Here is a 22,673-nt window from a genome sequence, read left to right on the forward strand (position 1 = left end):
CCCCATCAGGTTACACTGGACTCTCTCCCAGTCATTGGCCTGGAAGCCAAGAAATGGGCTGGGGTGGCCTCCAAGGGGGGCATTTGTTGCCTTGCGGCAGGGAGGCCCCTGCAGCAAGTCCCAGCACAGTGAAGTGCTGGCTCTACCAGGGAAGGTTGGGGCCCCGCAAGCTCTGAGGGCTCAGGGGTCTGCAGAGCCTCATCCTCAGGGCTTCCACCCGGATGTCCCCACCCAGGTTCAGGGTCTCGGGTTTACTCGGCCGGGGCCTGACCGTCACAGACCAGCGATGGCTGAGCAGTCACCGCGCCTGGAGCCGGGTGCTCCTGTCATTCTCAGCCACTGCTTAGCCCTCAGTTCTTCCCCCGAAGGAGATGGGATCTCTTTTTAGGACAAAGAGACCCCTGGTGCTCACTCTGTGCCCTTAACTGTTGGCTGACTGCCTCAGTCTCCCGTTACCCCCTGCAGGGCCGTCGGTGCCACTCAGCACTAGCCAGGTAGACCTCCGACCCCTTCAGACTCCTGAGTCGTCATACCTGCAAGGCGCTCCTATAACAGGACATTTTCCCAGGTCACCCCTGGTGGAATCTGGCAATTGGGCCTCCACCTTGTGCCAAGAGCTCCCTGCCCCCCACCACACCAACTGGGACAGGGTCCCCAGTGCTGGGAGAGGCAGCACCAATGCCCCCTGCACTCCTGTGTCCACTGGGGCCCTCCGAGAAGGAGGCACCAAGGCAGGCGGGATGTGACTAGAAATTTACTGGGGCAATGGCTGCGAAGGATCCAGGGGAGGAGGCTGAGGATGATGGGGGAGCCCTCAGACCAGAGGTGAGACCCCTGGGAGGACACGGGGAGGGCGCTGGGGAAGGCGAGTGGCCGCCCACAGAGCAGCTCCTAGATTGTCCTGGCCATGTTGACAGGGACACCTGGAGCCAGCTTAGCCCCTTAAAGGATTTGGGTCTTGTAGGAATGGGCCTGCGTTCATAGCGCTGGGAGCAGCCCCCATGGGAAGTGTTGCCCCAGAGAGCACAGGTGGACCCAGCGGGGCAGCACCACGCAGGGCCCCAGGCGGCAGCCCTCCAGGAGCAGGGAAGCTGGGCTTGTGTTCCTGGTCACCACACAGCTGCCACAATCAACACACTGGCACACAGACACACAGCACACACACTGTATATCCACCCACACACTCATACACAGATACACACACTCACACGGCCACACCCCCACCTCAGTGCCCCCTGGTTCTGGCGCCCATCCACACGGGAAAGGCCCCTGGGGAGGAGACAGTGACTGGTGCTGCCAAGGGATGGGTGGGCAGTGGGCGGTGGAGTGGGCACTGATGGGGGTCCAGCCTGAGGGGCTCCGGGAGGGGCAGCATGTGGAAGGCAGCATGCTGGAGCCAAGGAGTAACTTGCAAGGCCTTCAGATGGCAGAGCAGCGGCGTCCTGTCTCGAGGCTGCAGGGACTGCGTGTCCCTCCCCTTCTGCTTCAAGTCACTACTGCTGGGCTTACTGAGGACACAAAGACCCCTGGCCTCGGCCACTCAGCCACGTACTATCCCAACAGGAGATGGGACCCAGCTGTACCAGAGTCAGGGCACAGACGGAAAGAGGTGGTCAGGAAGTCGAGCGGGGCTGCACGCAGTGGGGAAGTCCTCCTGGGCACACACAGGTGACCAAGAAGCTCTGGGGGTCTCTCTCCTCTTGGGTGGAGGGGCTAAGTCAGAGATGTGCAAAGCTGCTCATCTGAGGCTGGAGCCACATCTCCTGGTGCCTGGGCCCCCTTCAAGGATGGCGGTGGCACGCCCTATCCCAGAGTCCAGGGACCTCACCCCCAGTCCCGCCTGCACCCTCCCTCAAGGAGGAGCACTGGTCCTGGGGGGCTGCCGCTCCAGGGTGGGTGGGGGAGTGGCGATCCCCACCACAGCCCTGACAGGGACCCTTCTCACCCTCTCCGACTCGGCTCAGGTAGGGCCATCACAGTGGCCCCAGGGCCCAGCCCCAAGAGCACCTGTGGGGTTCTTGCAAGGAAACCGGGGCCCAGCGAGCACCACTAGGCCCTCGCTCCCCACCCAGAGCGCCTGAGGCTCCCACTGTCCTGGCTGCCCTGCCCCTTCCCGGCCGGCCTTTCACCCCTGAGGGGCAGGGATCCCACAGCGGGACACTCGTTGTGATCAGCGGGTCACAGAGCTGCGTGTCCGTGCACGAGGAAGAAGACCCCAGCTCGCTGGTCCTGAGCAAGGGGGACATGGGGAGGGGACGCTGGACGGGAGGACCCTGCGGCCTCCCAGGGCTGCCCCTCCAAGGGGCGAGTGAGTGGGGAGTCCGAGGCGCCCCAGGCCCCGGAGTAGACGCCGCAGGTCGCGGGGAAATGGGCGGGGGCGGGCAGCAGGCAGGGAGGTGGGCAGGCGTCCAGTCGGAGCAGCTGTCCGAGGGCGGGGAGCGGTCCTGTCTTCGAGGGGCCGCTCTCCCGCCGCGTCCCCAGACTCCCGCACCCCTGCCCCCTCCGGTCCCCTCCCGGCCCCTCGGGTCCCCTGTCGGCCCCGCCCCGCCTCCATGCGCGGGGCCGCAGCGCCCCCCGGTGGCCTCTGTGGGCGCGCGGCGGGGCGGGGGCAGGGGGCAGGGGGCAGGGGCGGGGTCTAGCAGCGGCCGCTCCCCCTGCCCACTCGGCGCCGTCTCGCACCGACTGGACCCGGAGACTGCGCTCGGGAAGAGTCCGGCGAGGGCGCCCGACGCGCGGTCAGGTAAGGCCCTGGGCAGCGCGGTCCGCCTCGGCGCCGGGACGCGGGGACGTGGCGTTCGCCGGGGAACGCGCCCGCCACGGTGCCCCCACTTCCACCGCCGGCCTCGCTCGGCGCCCCCGGGTCCGCGCCTGGGGCGCCTCGCGCGGGGGCCCGTCCGTCTGTCCCCGCCTCTCCTGGGGCCGAGCTGGTCTCCCGGTTCCCGGCGCGGTGCTGAGGCCACAGCGCCTGCCGTCCCTGCCCGGGACCCCATCTGCAGCCAGACCCTTGGCCGCTCCTGGGAGGCTTGGTTCTGTCTCGGGCCCGGGGACATCTCCGGAGGTTCAGGAGCCCAGCTCACTCCCATGGGAGGACCACCCCCCCCCCCCACGGAACTGAGCACAGGGTCTCCAGGGGTGCTGGCCCCCTCCTCGGCTCGGCTGAGAGGGAGCGGATGTCCCTCCTCCCCCTGGAAGGACTGGCCCCTAGAATGAACTCTGAGGGGCCAGCTTCCCGGGCACTCGGGCTGCAGGGGAGGAGGGGGTCTCTGCTACCCAGAAGCAGGGGTGAGCAGGGAGGGGGAGCGCACAAGTCACACCCCACCCTACCCAGGAGTCAGCAGGAGCCAGCCTGTCCCTATTCCTCTGAGGCTGGAGGGGCGCACCGGCATCCCCCCGACAAAGTCTGCTAAGGGAGACTAAGGGGGTGCTGAGTGGGACACAGGGAGGGAGGTGGGAGCCCAGGCGGACTGTGCCAGGGCGGCTCCCCTGCTGGTCGGGCCCCACACCCACCCAGGGCTCCTCACGGGCCCAGCAGAGCCCAGGACAGGGCCCAGCACCCACTGAGGGGGTGGGGAGGTCAGCCGCTGAGAGTATCAGCTGATGCTGGTAACAACAACCAAAAACGGTAGGGTGGTGCCCTGGGGTGCCTGCCATCCTGCCCAGGGCCCCAGAGAATGGTCCCCTGAACCCAGGGAGAAAGCTGATGGCCCCCACACCCCCAGGTCACCCAACTGTCCCCAAGGGAAGGATCTGCCTTTGTAGAGGGACACCCAAAAAGAAGGAGAGTTGAGGTACACAGATTTCCCTGGGTTTTGTTTCCAGTAAAGGAGTTCAGGCTTGGAGGCCATCTTGCGTTGGGGTTTATTCCCTGTCTGCCTCACCAGGGCCAGGAGGCTGGATGGGCACTGGGGGCTCCCAGGAGGGAGGAAAGTGGTCTGCCTTCCTTCTGTCATTCCGAGGCAGGAGAGCTGGGCGGGGGAGAGGGCCTGGGCCCCCAGGGCATAGGTGACTGGAGGGGCTGGATGCAAGGGGCGCAGATGTGTACCCTTGGCAGGACGTGGGTCTCAGGGGGCCACTGGGCCACTCTGGCCACTGGGAAGCTGCCACCCTGGGCTGATGAAAGTGACCTGGGAGGCCTGTGAAGACCGTGGCAGGTTGGGGGCAGTTGTTGGGCATGTCCACAGTGGAAACTACAGGGAAGGCAACATCCAGGTGAAAGCCAGGCTCCACCTGCTGGGTCACCTTGTCGGGTGGAGTGCGGCCCTGCACCGGGCAGGGCACATCCACGCCCAGCAGACTCTGCATCGTCAGCCAGCACAGGCAGCTCTGTTGTGCAGCAGGCCTGCCTGAGGTCCCTCAGGTGTCAGATGAGCTCCCTGGGATGGGCCGGTGCCTGGGAGAGGAGCAGGACCCAGGGGTCTTCCCAGGGCCTCAGCAGGGGGTGTGGGCCAAGCCCAGCCTCCCCTCTGGCGCTGCTTTTTCATCTGCAGAACAAGGTCTCGAGGTGCACAGGGTATAGGGAGACCGTGTTTGCGGCCACGAGTGCTTTACAATGCTGCGAAACCTAGCTCTTGTGATTATTTGAAGAAAAACTCAAATAGTTTGATTCTTTTCCTTTAAACACGGCCCCGTGTTCCAGTGGGTCTCTCCTTCCTGTGGCTCCTTTCAAACATTTGTGCAAAGCCGGGGGACCCTGGTGTGGGGCACACCTGCAAAGAAGCAGGGTTCGTGGGGTGCTGCTCACTGAACAGGACCTGGGGGGTCGGCCCCCGCCCTGAAGCATGTGCCAAATCAGAAAGCAACACCCTGCAAAGACCAGGTGCAGATCCGCCCTGGAGATCTGAACAGGCGGGCATCCCCACGCCCCGCCTGCGGTTAGCCTCCGGGGGCCCACTGTAGACCCTGTGACGGGCAGACGGAGGGTGGGCATCCCAGCTGTGGGGGGCTGCACCTTGGAGAGCAGAGTCTGGGTCAAAAGTTCTGAAAAGTGTCAAGGCTTCCAAACTGTTGTCAGAGCCACCAGAGGAGTGGAGACGGGCCCTGGTGCCCTGGCTGTGGACAGTGTCTGGTTTTCTGTCCTATTTGCCAGTCTCATAGACGAGGGATGGTGCCTTGTTGGTTTGTCTGCGTGTCCTTGGTTTTTGTGCAGCTTGATCACTGACCATTTGTACTGCTATTACTTTCCTGGTTATGATTTCCCCATCTTCCTAATGGGTGCTCATTTTTTTACTACTTTGTAAGATTTTTTTCCCTAATTTTTTAAAATTGTGGTTAAATACACATAACATAAAATCTACCATCTGAGCCATTTTTAAATGTATAGTTCAGTGCTATTAAGTACCTTCATGTTGTGATACCATCACCACCATCCATTTCCAGAACTCTTTTCATCTTGTAAAACTGAAACTCTGTCCCATTAAACACTAACTCCCCAATCCCCACTCCCCCAGTCCCTGGCAACCACCATTCTACTTTCTGTCGCTATGATTTCTGAGATATTCAAAGTACCTCATATAAGTGAATCATACAGTATTCATCTTTCTGTGTGTGGCTTATTTCACTCAGTATAATGTCCTCAAGTTTCATCCATGTCAGAGCATGTGTCAGAATTTCCTTCCTTTTCAAGGCTGAATAATATTCCATTGTATGGATGGACCACATTATGCTTATCCATTCATCCATCGATGGACACCTGGGTTGCTTCCACATTTTATCTATTGTGAGTAATACTGCTATGAACATTGTTGTACAGATATCTCTTTGAGACCCAACTTTCAATTCCTTTGAGTCTGTATATCCCCAGAAGTAGAACAGGTGGATCATATGGTAATTCTATTTTTATTCTTTGAGGAGACACCATACTATTTTCCATACAGCTCTACATTTGTACATTCCCACCAACAATTCCAATTTCCCCTTATCTCTCCAACATTTCTTGTTTTCTGATACTGCCCATCCTAATGAGTGTAAGGTGATATCTCATCATAATTTTGTTTGCATTTCCCTAATGATTAGTGATGTTGAGCATTTTTTCATGTGCTTATTGGCCATTGGTATAACTTCCTTAGGGAAATGTCTATTCAAGCCCTTTGCCCATTTCTGAATCGGGTTGCTGGGGTTTTGGTTGTTGAGTTTCAGTTCTCTATATATTCTGGATATTAATCCCTTATCAGATATATGATTTGCAAGTATTTTCTCCAATTATGTAAGCTGCCTTTTGACTCTCTGGATAGTGTCTCTTTTGTATTGTTCTGCATTTATTATTAAAACCAACAGTCAACAGTAAATGACAGACTGACTGCCCGCCTTTGTTCACTTTGGACGTTACAAAGACTGGAATAGGAACACAGTATCACTTTTCCACAGCAGAGGTCACCCCTGGCCTCTGACCCCCAGCAGCAGGTAGAGTCAGACTTCACGGCAGTGACAGTCCCCATCATGGGAGACACCCTCCCTTTTCTTTGGGATCTTCTGGAGTGGAGAGGAACACCCAGAGTTGGGCTGAAGACATCTGAAGACAGGGAGAAGAGCTGAAATAATCAGACCTCCGAGGGTCCTTACGTGCTGAGAGGTATGTCTGACATGTATAGTGCCAAAACAGGCATGCTGTGGGGACCACCAAGTTAAAACTTTTAAACTTTAGTCCTATCAGAGACAAGTCAGACTAAAGAGGCTACTGCTTTAGGGGCAACTAGAGAAATCTGGTGTCACCCAGATGAAAAACAGTAGCGATCACAGTGATTCCAGGACTTCAAAGCTCCACAAACATGATGTGTTTTCTTTTGCTTGTTTAGACTTTCTTCTCTTTCTTTTCTCTTTATTCTTCATTCTCTCTTTCTCCAGTTTCCATTAGGTTCTACCCCCACTCACCACTGGTATCTTAAAGCTCACTTCTTTCTCCTCTTCATCTCTCTTGATACTTTGAGGAGTGGCTGTTACAACACGTCATAGTAGAGCAACATTCAAAATGCTCCTCTATCACAATTCTGAGTCTGGAAACTGGTGGTTTGGTGAATTGGATCAGCTCCTTTTGAAAAAGGCAAGCAAGTTGTAAAAAGGGGGTGGGGAGCCTTGAGGCCAGACGCTATGAACTCCCCAAGTCCACTATCCAACCTAACAGACTGGCCAGGCGTGGAACACGTGTGTGCCTGTGTGATGCCACCTCGTCCTTTGTCTTCTCGCGGGACCTGACAACATCATCACAGAGAAACCAACACCGCGGAAAGGTTTCTTTCAAACGTATGAGGACGTTGCCTTGTTTTTATTCCTGAGGGGTATCTGCATCAGTGTTAGAACTGACAGACTGACTGAATTCCTACTGCTGTCACCTAACTTTTTAAGCCTATTTAAAGATTTACTGTTTCTCTGAGTCCATATTTGCTATTGATAACAGGAGCAGAAGCAAGCAGTCCCGCTCTGGATTTAAAAGCGCCAGTTGCCATCTTTCACAAGTGTAACACTCACAGAACTCATTATTGCCCCTCCAAAAGCCCATCTCCATAATAACAAGAATTTCTTCTCCAGGTTCAGTATCTCTTAGAGGCTTCGCACTTGCTGTGTCTTGGTCAACTGAGACAACCTCACACTTGTTTGGCAGTCATGGTTTGTAAATGCAGCAGGACCAAGGCAAGCTGAGCACAGTTTTTCCTTCTGGAATACACAACACTGAAGTCGTTTTCTCTGGGTCCAAGTAGGATGTTCTCCTCAATTTCTGAAAGCTCATCAACACAACTCACCAGTAATTCTATTTTGTCATTGCGTTTCCACTCTTTTGTTGCAATTATTTTGGCTCTATTTTGTTCTAATGAGTATCTGTTAAAGGCATTATTTCAAATCCACTGTCAGTTGCAAACATTCACAAGTAAATTACGTGTTCCTTGAATAAATTCTCCTGCATCATTTTTTTAATAAATTTATTTGGTTTGTTTGTTTGTTTATTTATTTATTTATTTATTTATTTATGGCTGTGTTGGGTCTTTGTTGCTGCGCGTGGTTTTTCTCTAGTTGCAGTGAGCAGGGGCTACTCTTTGTCGCGGTGCGCGGGCTTCTCATTGTGGTGGCTTCTCTTGCTGTGGAGCATGGACTCTAGGCATGCGGGCTTCAGTAGTTGTGGCCCACGGGCTCTAGAGCGCAGGCTCAATAGTTGTGGTGCACGGGCTTAGTTGCTTCTCCTGCATCATTTTTGTTGTTGCAAAGTCAGACATTTGACGGCTTTCTCCAAGTGCTCATCTTTCTTAAAATGTTCAATCACTTCCTTTAGTTCTTCTTGCCTTCCTGTAACAGACCGAAAGCTCGTATTCATTTTGTGTGTTTGAAAACCGAAATAGGGATCAAGAACCAAAGTGGTTGCTAGGTCATCATTTTCAGAGCTCCTTGGTGGACATTCCAGAAGATGGTGCATATCAGCTCTGCCCTTCGCATCCTGAATTACAATGACCTCGCCTCTTGTGCTACCCTGGGGTCCCAAAGGCAGCAGCTGGCCTGGGGACTCCACATCCTGGGTCCCGAAGCCTCGTGTTCTGAGGCTTCGCTGCCGCCTCTGATGCCAGGCTGCCCTCCCCTCACAGCCCCAGAGCCTCACTGCCCTCCCCAAGGATGCATCTCCGCCCCCAGTGAACTGCTCAGACCCTGTCCACGACTGGTGGAAGGACACGAAAAGGAGTGCCCTGGACCAGGCTGAATAGTGTCTTTTGATGCACAATTATTTTTAATTTTCATGAAATCCAGTATGCCTATTTTTTTCTTTAGTTGCTTGTGCTTTTGGTGTCATATTCAAGAAGGCATTGCCAAATCCAGTACTGTGAAGAGTTTTGCCTTCTGTTTTCTTCTAGAAGTTTTATAAATTTAGGTCTTACACTTAAATCATGGATCCGTTTTGAGTTAATTTTTGTGTATGCTGTTAGGTAAGGTCCAACTTCATTCTTTAGAATGTGGATATCCAGTTTTCTGGCACCATTTGTTGAAAAAGACTGTCTTTTCCCCCATTGAATGGTCATGACACCCTTGTTGAAAATTGTTTGATTACATACATGAGGGTTATTTTTGTTTTTTGGGGTTTTTTTGGTTTTTTTTTTTTTGCGGTACGCGGGCCTCTCACTGTTGTGGCCTCTCCCGTTGCGGAGCACAGGCTCTGGACGTGCAGGCTCAGCGGCCATGGCTCACGGGCCCAGCCGCTCCGCGGCATATGGGATCCTCCCGGACCGGGGCATGAACCCGTATCCCCTGCATCGGCAGGCGGACTCTCAACCACTGCGCCACCAGGGAGGCCCGTGAGGGTTATTTCTGGACTCTATTCTATTCCATTTGTCTATATGTCCCTTTATCCCAGTACCATACTGTTTTGATTAGTGTAGCTTTGTAGTAAATTTTGAAATCAGGTAGTTTGTTCCTCAGTTTGTTCTTCTCTTTTAGAATTGTTTATGATATTCAGGGTCTCTTGAGATTCTTTGCGAATTTTAGAGTGGTTTCTTCCATTTCTGCAAAAGTCATTATTGAGATTTTGATGGAGATTGCATTAAATCTGTGAATCACTTGGGGTAGTATTGACATCTTAATATTAATTCTCCCAATCTATAAACACAATATCTTTCCATTTATTTATATCTTCTTTAATTTCTCTCAGAAATGTTTTATATTTTTCAGTGAGTCTTTCACTACTTTGGTAAAAATAATTCCTAAGTATTTTATTCTTTTGATGCAAATGTAAATAGAATTGTTTTCTTATTTTCCTTTTTATGTTATTTGTGTTATTCATTGTTAGTGTATAGAAATGCAATGGATTTTTGTGTGTTGACTTTGTTTCCTGCTACTTAGCTGAATTCATTTATTGTAAGAGTTTCTTTTTGTGGACTCTTCAGGATTTTCTACCTATACAATCGTATCATCTGTGAACAGAGATAATTTTACTTCTTCCTTCACAGTTTGAATGCCTTTTATTTCTCTTTCTTGCCTAATTGCTCTGGCTAGGACTTCCTAGAAGTAGAATAGGACTTCTATTCTATGTTGAATAGAAAAGGTGAAAGTGGGCATCTTTGCTTTGTTCCTCACCTTAGAGCAAAAGCCTATAGTCTCTCACAATTGAGTATGATGTTAGTTGTGGGATTATTATAAATGGCTTTTATTATATTGAGGTAGTTTCCATCTATTCCTAGTTTGTTGAATTCTTTAATCATGAAAGGATATTGAATTTTTTTTTTTTTTTTTTTTTTTTTTTTTTTTTTTTTTTTTTATAAATTTTATTTATTTATTTATTTGGCTGCGTTGGGTCTTCGTTTCTGTGCAAGGGCTTTCTCTAGTTGTGGCGAGCGGGGGCCACTCTTCATCGCGGTGCATGGGCCTATCACTGTCGCGGCCTCTCCTGTTACGGAGCACAGGCGCCGGACGCACAGGCTCAGTAGTTGTGGCTCACGGGCCCAGTTGCTCCACGGCATGTGGGATCTTCCCAGACCAGGGCTCGAACCCATGTCCCCTGCATTGGCAGGCAGATTCTCAACCACTGCGCCACCAGGGAAGCCCAGGATATTGAATTTTATCAAAAGATTTTTCTGCATCAGTTGAGATGATGATGGGTTTTTCTTTCATTCTGTTAATGTGGTGTGTTACATTAATTGATTTTCATATGTTGAATCATCTTTGCATTCCAGGAATAAATCCCACTTGGTCATTATGTTTAAACCTTTTTCTGTCCTGTTGAATTCTGTTTGCTAATATTTTATTGATGATTTTTGTATCCAGGTTGATAAGGGATATTGGTCTGTAGTTTTCTTTTCTTGTAGTGTCTTTGTCTGGCTTTGGTATCAGGGTAATGCTGACTTCATAGAATGAAGTTTCTCTTCATAGAATGAGTTTGGGGGTATTCCCTCCTCTTCAATTTTTTTGAAAAGTTTGACAAGTATTGATGTTAATTCTACTTTAAATGCTTCCTAGAATTCACCTGTAAAGCCATCAGGTCCAGGGCTTTTCTTTGACAGGAGATTTTCAATTACTGATTGAAACTCCTTACTAATTACAGGTCTATTCAGAATTTCTATTTCTTCATGGTTTTGTCTTTGTAGGTTTTGTGTTTCTAGGAATTTCATCCATTTCATCTAGGTTATCTAATTTGTTGGCAAACAACTGATTATAGTACTCTCTTATAATTCTTTTTATTTCTGTAGAATCAGTAGTAATTTCCCACTTTCATTTCTGATGTTAGTAATTTGAGTATTCTCTTTTTTTCTTAGTCCATCTAGCTAAAGATTTGTCAGTGCTGTTGATCTTTTTGAAGAATTGACTTTTGGTTTCATTGATTTTTTTCCATTGTTTTTCTATTATTTCATTTATCTCTGCTCTAGTATTTATTATTTCATTCCTTCTGCTAGCTGTTAATTTGTTATTTTTCTAGTTCCTTAAGTTGTAAAGGTACAGTTAGGTTGTTAATTTGAGATCTTTCTTACTGTTTTATGTAAACATTTGTAGTTGTAAATTTTCTTCTTCATACTGCTTTTACTGTGTTTCATATGTTTGCTATGTCTCGTTTTCATTTTTATCAGTCTCTGAGTATTTTCTAATTTCCCTTGTGATTCTTCTTTGACCTATTCTATTGTTTGCTTAAGGGTGAGTTGTTTAATTCCCACAATTTTGTGAATTTTTCAGTTTTCCTTCTGTTACTGACTTCTAAAGTCATCCCATTGTGATTAGAGAAGATACTTTTTATGTTATTTTCTTTTTAAATTTATTGAGGCTTCCACTGTTGTTACACTTCTCCTCATCATTGCAAGCCTCTCCCTCTCTGGTTGAATTGACTTCCAGGAGATTTAAAGGGCTGGCACCTTTTACCCCCATTCATTTTTCTCTTTTTCTCCTTTTGGGAGCCAGACATTGAAGATTATGACATTCAAAAGCAACTGCATATTCAGGGGAAATTAGACAGGAACTTCACATGCCTGGGGGAAAGTGCAGGCTCAGGAAGGAAATGAGAAGACCTTACCTTTACTCCTCAGGCTGAACCTTGGCACAGAGACAGCCTACGACAATCAAAAACAAAAAATAAAAATGAAAACAAACAAACGATCAAGAATAGCAAACCCTAGGGAAGGAGAAGAATCTGATTTCCAGAGTGACCATTTTAGATTCAAATGTCCAGTTTTTAACAAAAAATCAAAAGGCAAACAAAGGAACAGGAAAGTATGGCCCACTCAAAGGAAAAAATATAAACCAACCAAAACTGTCCCTGAAACAGACCTGATGTTGGATCTACTAGACAAAGACTTTAACACAACCATCTTAAAGATGCTCAAGGATCTAAAGGAAGATGTGGAGAAAGTCGAGAAAATAATGTATGAAGAAAATAGAAATATCAATAAATAGAAAACCTAGGTAGAATGCAAAATGATATAATAGAGCTGAAGAGTACAATGACTTTTAGTTATTTATTAGAGGGATGAAAAGGCCAATTTGAGAAGACAGAAGAAAGTGTTAGTGATGTTGAAGATAAGACAATGGAAATTATGAGTCTGAGGAGCAGAAAGAAAAAAGATTAAAGAAAAGTGAACAGAACCTAAAGGACAGGCATACTTGTTTTGGGAGTCCCAGAAGGAGATGAGAGAGAAAGGGGCAGAGGAAATATGTGAAGAAACTTCCCAAATTTGATGAATGACATGAATATAAACATCCAAGACAAGTAGGATTAACTTAAAGAGACTCACACTGATACACATTATAATCAAACTGTCAAAAGACAAAAACAAAGAGAATTTTGAAATCAGCAAGAGAGAAGTGACTCATCATATCCAAGGGATTCTCAATAGGATTACCAGGAGACTTCTCGTCAGAAACTTTGGAGACCAGAGGCAGGGTGTTGATATATTCAAAATGCTAAATGGAAAAAAAAAAACTGTTGCCTGAAAATTCTATATCCAGCCTGATTGTCCCCCAAAAGTGAGGGCAAACTTAAAACATTCCCAGATAAACAAAAGCTGAAAGAGTCCATTACTGCTAGACCTGCCCTGTAAGAAATGCTCAAGAGGGTCCTGCAGGTGAAATGAAAGGACACTAGACAGTAACTTGAAGTCATATGAAAATATGAAGCTCTCAGTAAAGGTAAATACATGAGCAATTGTAAAGCTATTATTATTATAACAATAATTATTGTAACAATGGCATGTAACTCACTTTTTTTTCTATATGATTTGAAAGACAAATACATTTTTTTAAATTATTAATCTAATATATACCCAAGAGTGGAATTGCTGGGTCATATGGTAGTTGTACTTTTAGTTTTTGGAGAAACCTCCATATTATTTTCCACAAAGGATGCAACAACTTACATTCCCATCAACAGTGCATGAGGGTTCCCTTTTCTTCACATCCTCACCAACATTTGTTATTTGTGTTCTTTTTGATGATAGCCATTCTGACAGGTGTGAGGTGATATCTCATTGTGGCTTTGATTTGCAATTCCCTGATGATTAGCAATGTTGAGCATCTTTTCCTGTGCCTGTTGGCCATTTCCTCTTTGGAAAAATGTCTATTCAGTTCTTCTGCCCATTTCTTTTTTTATAATTGCTTCACAATACCGTGTTAGTTTCTGTTGCACAAAAAAGTGAATCAGCCATATGCATACACGTGTCCCCATATCCCCTCCCTCTTGAGCCTCCCTCCCATCCTCCCTATCCCACCCCCTCTGGATCATTGCAAAGCACGGAGCCGATCTCCCTGTGCTATGCTGCTGCTTCCCCAGCCAACGATTTTACATTCGGTAATGTGTATATGCTGATGCTACTCTCACTTCGCCCCAGCTTCACCCTCCTACCCCATGTCCTCAAGTCCATTCTCTATACCTACTTCTTTATTTCTGACCTGCAACTATGTTCATCAGTACCTTTTTTTTTTTTTTTTAGATTCCATGTATCTGCGTTAGCATACAGTGTTTTTTTCATTCTGACTTACTTCACTCTGTATGACAGATTCTAGGTCCATCCACCTCACTACAAATAACTCAGTTTCATTTCTTTTTATGGCTGAGTCATATTCCATCGTATATCTGTGCCACATCTTTATCCATTCATCTGTTGATGGACATTTAGGTTGGTTCCATGTCCTGGCTATTGTAAATAGTGCTGCAGTGAACATTGTGGTGCATGTCTCTTTTTGAATTATGGTTTTCTCAGGGTATATGCCCAGTAGTGGGATTGCTGGGTCATGTGGTAGTTCTATTTCTACTTTTTTAAGGAACCTCCATACTGTTTTCCATAGTGGTTGTATCAATTTACATTCCCACCAACAGTGTAGGAGGGTTCCCTTTTCACCACACCCTTTCCAGCATTTATTGTTTCTAGCTTTTTTGATAATGGCCATTCTGACTGGTGTGAGGTGATACCTCATTGTAGTTTTGATTTGCATTTCTCTAATAATTAGTGATGTTGAGCATCTTTTCATGTGCCTCTTGGCCATCTGTATGTCTTCCTTGGTGAAATCTGCCCACTTTTTAATTGGGTTGTTTGTGTTTTTGGTGTTGAGTTGTATGAGCTGTTTATATATGTTGGATATTAACACCTTATTGGTCATATAATTTGCAAATATTTCTTCCCATTCAATAGGTTGTCTTTTCGTTTTGTGGATGGTTTCCTTCACTGTGCAAAAGCTTTTAAGTTTAATTAGGTTCCAGTTGTTTAATTTTGGTTTTATTTCCTTTGTTTTAGGAGAGAGAGCCAAAAAAAAAATTGCTGTGATTTATATCAAAGAGTGTTCTGCCCATGTTTTCCTCTAGGAGTTTTATGGAATCTGGTCTTACATTTAGGTCTTTAATCCATTTTGAGTTTATTTTTGTATGTAGTGTTAGAGAATGTTCTAGTTTCACTCTTTTACATTTAGCTGTCCAGTTTTCCCAGCACCACTTATTGAAGAGACTGTCTTTGCTCCATTGTATATTCTTGCCTCCTTTGTCATAGATTAACTGACCATACATGCATGAGTTTATGCACTGAGCTGTCTGTTCTTTTCCATTGATCTATGTGTCTGTTTTTGTGCCAGCACCATACTGTTTTAATTACTGTAGCTTTGTAGTATAGTCTGAAGTCAGGGTGCATGATTCGTCCAGCTCTGTTCTTCTTAAAACTAGCATTATTGTAACTCCACATTTTGTTTTCTACATAATTTAAGGGACCAATGCATTAAAAATAATATTTGCTTGTGTTTTGGGACACAAAATGTGTAAAGATGTAATTTTGTGACATCAATAACTGAAAGGAATAGGGAGGGAGCTTTTAAAGAAGCAGATTTTTTTGTGTGTTGTTGAAGTTAAACTGGCATAAATTCAAATTATATTGTTATAACTTTAGAATGTTAAATGTAATCCCATGGTAACCATAAAGAAAGTACCAAAAGAATATGCACAAAAAGAAATGAGGGGGCTTCCCTGGTGGCACAGTGGTTGAGAGTCTGCCTGCCGATGCAGGGGACAGAGGTTCATGCCCCGGTCCGGGAAGATCCTACATGCCGCGGAGCGGCTGGGCCCGTGAGCCATGGCCGCTGAGCCTGCATGTCCGGAGCCTGTGCTCCACAATGGGAGAGGCCACAACAGTGAGAGGCCCACGTGCTGCAAAAAAAAAAGAAAAAGAAAAAAAGAAATGAGGAAGGGATGTAAATGTTTTACAAGAAAAATCAGCTGCACACAAAAGAAAACAGTAATGCAGGAAATGAGGAACAAAAAAGCTATAACTACATAGGAAACAAATAGCAAAACTACAGAAGTAAGTCTCTCCTTATCAGTAGTTACTTTAACTGTAAATGGATTAAACTGTCCAAGCAAAAGACAGAGACTGGCAGAATGGGTGTTAAAAAAATGAGATCCAACTATATGCTGTCTACAAAAGATCCATTTTAGAACCAAAGACACAAATAGGTTTGAAGTGAATGGATGGAAAATGTTATTCCATGCAAATAGGAACCAAAAGAGAGCAGGGGTAGCTATACTAACACCAGATTAAAATGGACTTTAAATCAAAAAGAGTTATAAGAGGCAAAGAGGGACATTATATATTAATAAAAAGTTTAAAACAACAAAAATATATTACACTTGTAAACATTTACACAGTAATAGGCCATCAAAATTTTTAAACCTTAAGCATATGAAATCTTGATCATGCATTGGGAATATGGTTGCCTGGCTCTTGGTATGTTTCCACTCTGCTCATGTTGTTTTGTTTTAATGAAGGTGATATGTGGGAGCCCAGTTATCATGAGTGTGGTCTCAGAACCATGCTGCCTGGATTTGGATCTCAGCTATTATCTGAGCACCGAGGACAAGTTACCTGTCTCAGTCTCAGTTTCCTCATCTATGAAATGGGGATTATAATAGCACCAGTGTGCTATCCACAAGGGCTCTTGTGAGGATTAAAAGAAAAGATGTAGCATAGTGTCTGGTGCAGAGTAATCATAAGACATTTCACTGTCATTTCATCTTTTCTATTTCCTTCAAAGACTTTTTGGTCCATGTTTTACACTCAGTTACTTACTTCTCTTGGACTTTATTTGGGTGTACTGTGTGAGGTGGGATTACTTTATTTCTAATCACATTGTGACCCCTTTTCCCAGCCTTCTCTCAGTGCTCTGAAAAGCAGCCGTCTCATTTCCTCAGTTCTCATATGGTGTTATGCCACTGCCGTGTGGTCTGTTGGTCATTCCAGCACCAAAACCACTAATGCTTTATTACTGTAATTGTATTCCATTCTTGCACTTGATAACACAAGTTTCATCACCCTTCATTTTTTATTTTTCTCAGCTACTTTTGTTTTTTCTTCCAGGTGAATCTTAGATTCATTTTGTCAACACATAATGGCAAAAAAAGCAAAATGTTTTATTGGAAATTTTAATCAAAATTACATTCAATTATAGATTCAGTTAGAAATAAGTGATATTCTTAAATATTGTGTCTCTCATCCAAAAACAAGATTTGTCTCTCCACTGTGTTCCTTAGAAATCTTTGGACTCTTTTTCATAAGTCCTGCACATCCGTAGATTCAAGTTTATTCCTTGGATTTAAGTTGTTTTTCTTGCTAGTGTAAATAGTATTTTTTCCATTATGTTTTCTAATTGGTTGTTGCTGATAGAAGAAAATCTGTAGATTTTTGTGTATTTTTTTTCTTATAATTGCCTCATTGAATACCCCTTTCTCTCTCCCCTAAACTTTGTTCAATTGATTTTATTGGATTTTCTAGGTAGACAGTCCCATCTTTAATAAGGACAGTTCCTATCTCTTCCTTTCCAAGACTTACATTTTGTTTCTGTTTACTGTCTTATTGCATTGGCTTCCAGCACGACAGTGAATAATATAATGAGATCAACACTCTTTGTCTTTTTTATTTTTTGTACTCTAATGGTCATTCTTCAAGTGCAGGAGTTTTTAATCCAGAGTCAGCTCCATAGATGGACCCCCTGAATTAATGAGGACTATGATTTCTGTATATGAGTAATCTGTGCATATGTGTCAGGTGAAACTGACCAGATTCTTAAAGGAGTTTGTGACCCACAAAGATAAGAACACCTATTTAGTTTTTGTGTAAAATTTGATAGCTGTTGATTTGAAATTTTTATCCTTTATAATATTAATCCAACACCTAAGTTTCTTATGAGGTTTTACTTTTATAATGTTAATCCAACTCCTAAGTTTCTTATGAGGTTTTGCCTTGTTTGTCTGTTAGCTTGTTTAACCACAAATGGATGTTTTGGGGCTCTTTTAGAGCAATTACACACATACCTCATTTTAATGCACTTCACTTTATTGCACCTTGCAGATGTTTTGGTTTTTACAAATTGAAGGTTTGTGGCAACCCTGCAGCAAGCAAGTTTATCAGCGCCATTTTTCCAACCACATTTGCTCACTTTATGTCTGTCACATTTTGGGAATTCTTGCAATATTTCAGACTTTTTCATTATTATCTTGTTATGGTGATCTGTGATCAGCAGTCTTTGATGTTACTACTACAACTCACTGAAGCCTCAGATAATGGCTAGCATTTTTTCTAGCAATAAGGTATTTTTAATTAAGTTATGTACATTGTTTTTTAAGACATAACACTATTGCACACAATAGACTACAGTATAGTGTAAACATAACTTTTACATGCACTGGAAAACCAAAAAAATTCCTGCAACTCCCTTTATTGCAATGTTTGCTCTATTATGGTGGTCTGGAACCAAATCCACAATATCTCTGAGGTATGCCTACACATGATTTTCTTTTTTATATTAATGTGACTTACATTAATATGTTTCCTAATGTTGCATCATTATATTTTTAACTAACTTCATCTTAGTACTGGTTTAGTAGTCCTTAACATGCTACCATATTTTATTTTCTAATATCAGTTAGGATTTTTGCAACTGTATTCAAAAGTGATATTTATCTATAGAGTTCCTTTTAAGGCTATCTTTTATCAAGTTTTGGTCTTAGGTTTTGCCAAGTTAACAAATGAATTGAAAAGCTTATCTTTTTATGTTCTGAAATAAGTTAAATAGAGAAGTGTTTGTTCTTGAAAATGCAAAAGAACTCACCGAAAAGCTGTTTGGTCCAGAGTCTTTGGGAACATGTTTCCTTCCAGTGTTTCCATTCCTTCCAAGTCAGAGTCCAGCCAGTTCCTCACCTCCTCTCTAGAGGTGAGACCACTTTCCCAGACAACGGTCTTTCACGTTTACTAGCTCACAGCTGCACTTGGTATGCTCTTAAAAACAAACAACAATAAAAACTCTCCTCATCTATCATTATTTTACTCCTTAAATTTGTATATTTCTATATTTGTGTTTACATCATTTTTATTCTTGCTTAGACTTGCTAAAATTTTTTCTATTTTATTGGCCTTTTTGAAGAACCAGCTCTTAGATGTATTTATTATTCTACTGTAGGTTGTTTTTCAACCAATTGTTGTTGGGTTTTTTTTTTACCACTTTCTCTCTCTTGCTTTCCTGGGATTTATCTCTTTAAGTATTTTTTGTCCCTGTTCTTTAACCACATGCCTAATTTGTTACACTAATTTCTTACTTTATAACATAAAGCATCTGAGGCTATGTATTTTTCCCCTGATTATAGTTTTGGCCTTCTCATATTTGTTTTTAAATATACATTGTCATTGTCACTAATTCCTATGTAGTTTTTGTGAGAGTTTTTCAATTTCAAGTGCTTTGTTTTGGGGTTTTTTTTCCTATGTCTTATTAGTGACAAATTTTGCCTTGTAGCTCAAAGAGTTTTATGTGTAAAATTTCCATTTTTTTAATAAATTAAAGCTTTCTTTGTGGCTTACTCTAGGATTGAATTCTGTAAAATTTTTTAAAGAGTGTATGTTCCCTACTTGTAGGTTTTGAAAACATAGGTGTATATGTAATACGTGGGTGTGTTTTATGCACATTATCCAAATCCTTTATGTTTAGAAAATACATATTCCCTGCTTGTTACTATCAAAGTTTTATAAAGCATGACGTTCAGATCCTCTGTCATTTTTTAATATGATCTGTCAATAACATAAAAAGATGAGTTAAACTCTACTTGGTTGCAGTCTGTCAGTTTTTTCTTTGATTTTTCACCGATTGTGCTTTAAGTAATATTGTGTTATGAAATTAGGTACATAAAGATTTATAACTGGACTGCAGCAGCTTTTATCTTTTCCTGGGCCCCATCCCTCATCCTCTGTCTTAAATTCTAGTGTCTCAACGACACTGCCCCTGTCTTTCTCTCCATTTGCATCCATCCCTCCCCACTCCATTTTCTTTGCACCATCTGTGACTTTCTTTATAAAGTGTGACTCATAAACCTCATTGTGATGGGTTTCATTTTTGGACCCAATTTAGGAAAGTTTGTCTTTACAGGAGAATTTAAGCCATACACCTTTATTGTCACAACTGATCTATGTGAAATTTCTGGCTTTTAATTTTATGCTTCAGTTCTTTTCCCTTCATTTTCTATATTTTACTGTATGTCTCAAGTTTCTTTGCTTTTCATTTATCTTTATTCATTTCTCTATTGTTTGCAGAAATCCCTTGCAGAATATTTTTAGGAATGGCGTGTGGGTGGCATAGATCTGAGCCCATATACATCTGAGATGTTTATCCTTTTTTTATTTTTAATGGAAGTATAGTTGATTTACGATTTGTTAATTTCTGCTGTATGGCAAAGTGACTCAGTTATACACATATATGCATTCTTTTTTATATTCTCTTCCATTATGGTTTGTCCCAGGATATTGAATATAGTTCCCTGTGTTATACAGTAGGACCTTGTTGTTTATCCATTCTATACATAATAGTTTGCATCTACTAACCCCAAACTTCCAATCTATCCCTCCCCCACCCCCAATCCCCCTTGGCAACCACTAGTCTGATCTCTATGTCTGCAAGTCTGTTTCTGTTTCATAGATAAGTTCATTTGTGTCATATTTTAGATTCCGTATGTAAGTGATATCATATGGTATTTGTTTTTCTCTGTCTGACTTAACTTCACTTAGTGTGATAATCTCTAGTTGCATCCATGTTGCTTCAAATGGCATTATTTTGTGGTTTTTTATGGCTAATATTCCACTGTATAAATATACCACATCTTCTTTATCCATTCATCTGTCAGTGGACATTGAGGTTGTTTCCATGTCTTGACTATTGTGAATAGTGCTGCTATGAACATAGGGGTGCATGTATCTTTTTGAATTAGAGTTTTGTCTGGATAAATGCCCAGGAGTGGGATTTCTGGACCATATGGTAGCCCTATTTTTAGTGTTTTGAGATGTTTATCCTTATACATGAAAGATAAGTTGGCTGGGGAGACATTCTTGGGTCATTTTATTTTCCTGTCAAAATTCTGAATTATTGTCTCATCTTCTGTCTACAACGTTGTGGAGAAAAAGTTTTATGCCTCTATTAGTGGTCTATTGCTGTGTAATAAAGTACCCAAAACTTAGTGATTTAAAACAATAAACATTTACTATCTTGTAATTTATTCAGGCCAGGAATCCAGGAGAGGCTTCGCTGGGTGGTTCTCGCTCAGGGTCCCTCATGAGGTGCAGTCAGGATATTGGCTACAGCCTCTGTCATCTAAGTCTTGGCTGGGGTGGAGGGTCTGCCTCCAAGATGGCTCACTCACCGCTGTCGGCTGTAGGCCTCATCACCTCCCCCATGAGCTTCTGCAAAGGCTGCTTGAGCATCTTCACGTTACAGCAGCTGGCTTCTCCCATAGCGAGCAAGTCAAGAGGGGACCAGGCCGAAGGCACCCTGCCTTTTATGACCCAGTCGTGGAAGTCACACAGCATCACTTCCACGTTATTCTGCTGGTCATACTGGCCAGAGACAATTCAGGGGGTAAGAGGACTCTGTATGGGCAGGAGTAATTGGGGGCCCCCTTGGAGGCTGTGCCTACCACAGGCCAGAGTGATTTTTCCCTTTGGGTGTTTTCTGTGTTTTGTTGTTGCTATTGTGTTTTTCCCCTGGGTAGATATTTTTAGAATTTTTCATTACATTTGAGAGTAAGATTTTCCACCAGTACACTTTATTATGTGGGCCTCTTTTAATTTATTATGTGTGTTTTTGTGTGTGGTGTATGATGTGTGAGTGTGTGTGATGTGTGGCGTGTGACGTGTGTGTGGTGTGCTGTGTGCGATGTCTGTGTGCGTGGTGATGTCTGTGTGTGTGATGTGTGTGTGCTGTGTGTGTGTGGTGTCTATGTGTAGTGTGCTGTGTGTGTGTGTGGTGTGCTGTGTGTGCTGTGTGTGTGTGGTGTGTGATGTGTGTGGCGTGTGACGTGTGTGTGGTGTGCTGTGTGTGATGTCTGTGTGTGATGTGTGTGTGCTGTGTGTGTGTGGTGTCTATGTGTAGTGTGCTTTGTGTGTGTGGTGTGCTGTGTGTGGTGTGTGGTGTGTGATGTCTATGTGTGACATGTGTGGTGTGCTGTGTATGTGATGTCTGTGTGTATGGTGATGTCTGTGTGTGCTATGTGTGCTGTGTGATGTCTGTGTGTGGCATGTGATGTGTGTGTGGTGCACTGTGTGTGTGGTGTGGTGTATGTGATGTGTGTGTGATGTCTGCGTGTGGTGTGCTGTGTGTGTGCTGTGTGTGGTGTTTGTGATGTGTGTGTGTAATGTCTGTGTGTGTGCTGTGTGTGTGTGATGTCTGTGTGGCGTGTGACGTGTGTGGTGTGCTGTGATGTGTGTGTGTGTGTGTGTGTGTGTGGTATGTGGTGTTTGTGATGTGTGTGATGTCTGTGTGTGTGTGATGTGTGTGTGTGGCGCGTGACATGTGTGCACATGGAGAACAAGCTGGGCAAGCCTCCCCTCCGTTCTGTCCCCTCTCATCTGTAGCAGACAGGACATGGTGGGCCTTATGGTGCCCTCTCTGCGGTCTCTCCTCCATGGGGCAGCAGGGTGAGGGGTAGTGGAGGACAAAGCTGTGCCCACATCCCAGTGGTCAGCCCGGACTGGCCCCCTGACTAAGGTCCCACGGTGGCCATCGCCAGTGGTTGATGGCTCTGGACCCTTGGCTCTGGCTGGTGCAGCCCGACTCCCTCTTGGCTTCTGGGTGCTTCAGAGCCCCTGGCCGGCCCCTCACCCCACCTTCTTAGTCCTCACCTCAGTTGAGCGTTGCCCCCAGACCTCCCTAAACCAGACTCCTCTCGGCCAGGAGCTTCCTTCCTCTGGCCATTCCCTCAGTCTGGGCACATCCAT

General features: G+C 44.8%; 1 protein-coding gene and 1 pseudogene across 2 annotated transcripts in view; one reads left to right on the forward strand and one right to left on the reverse strand.

The window, feature by feature from the left end:
• The first annotated feature begins 2,693 nt into the window (after positions 1 to 2,693).
• COL6A2 (collagen type VI alpha 2 chain) overlaps positions 2,694 to 22,673 on the forward strand; it is a 37,708-nt gene continuing 17,728 nt past the window's right edge. The window contains exon 1 of the mRNA XM_079705048.1: positions 2,694 to 2,740. The gene's annotated coding sequence lies outside the window, so the exon portion shown is untranslated. The remainder of the gene's footprint in view (positions 2,741 to 22,673) is intronic.
• Positions 7,259 to 8,381, reverse strand: LOC307053855 (histone-lysine N-methyltransferase KMT5B-like; annotated as a pseudogene). The gene is made up of 2 exons: positions 8,190 to 8,381; positions 7,259 to 7,898 (listed from the first exon to the last, which is right to left on the reverse strand). The product of its transcript is annotated as a histone-lysine N-methyltransferase KMT5B-like (transcript).

The sequence above is a fragment of the Hyperoodon ampullatus genome (genome assembly GCF_949752795.1).
Source record: "Hyperoodon ampullatus genome assembly, chromosome: 5".
NCBI lineage: Eukaryota > Metazoa > Chordata > Mammalia > Artiodactyla > Ziphiidae > Hyperoodon > Hyperoodon ampullatus.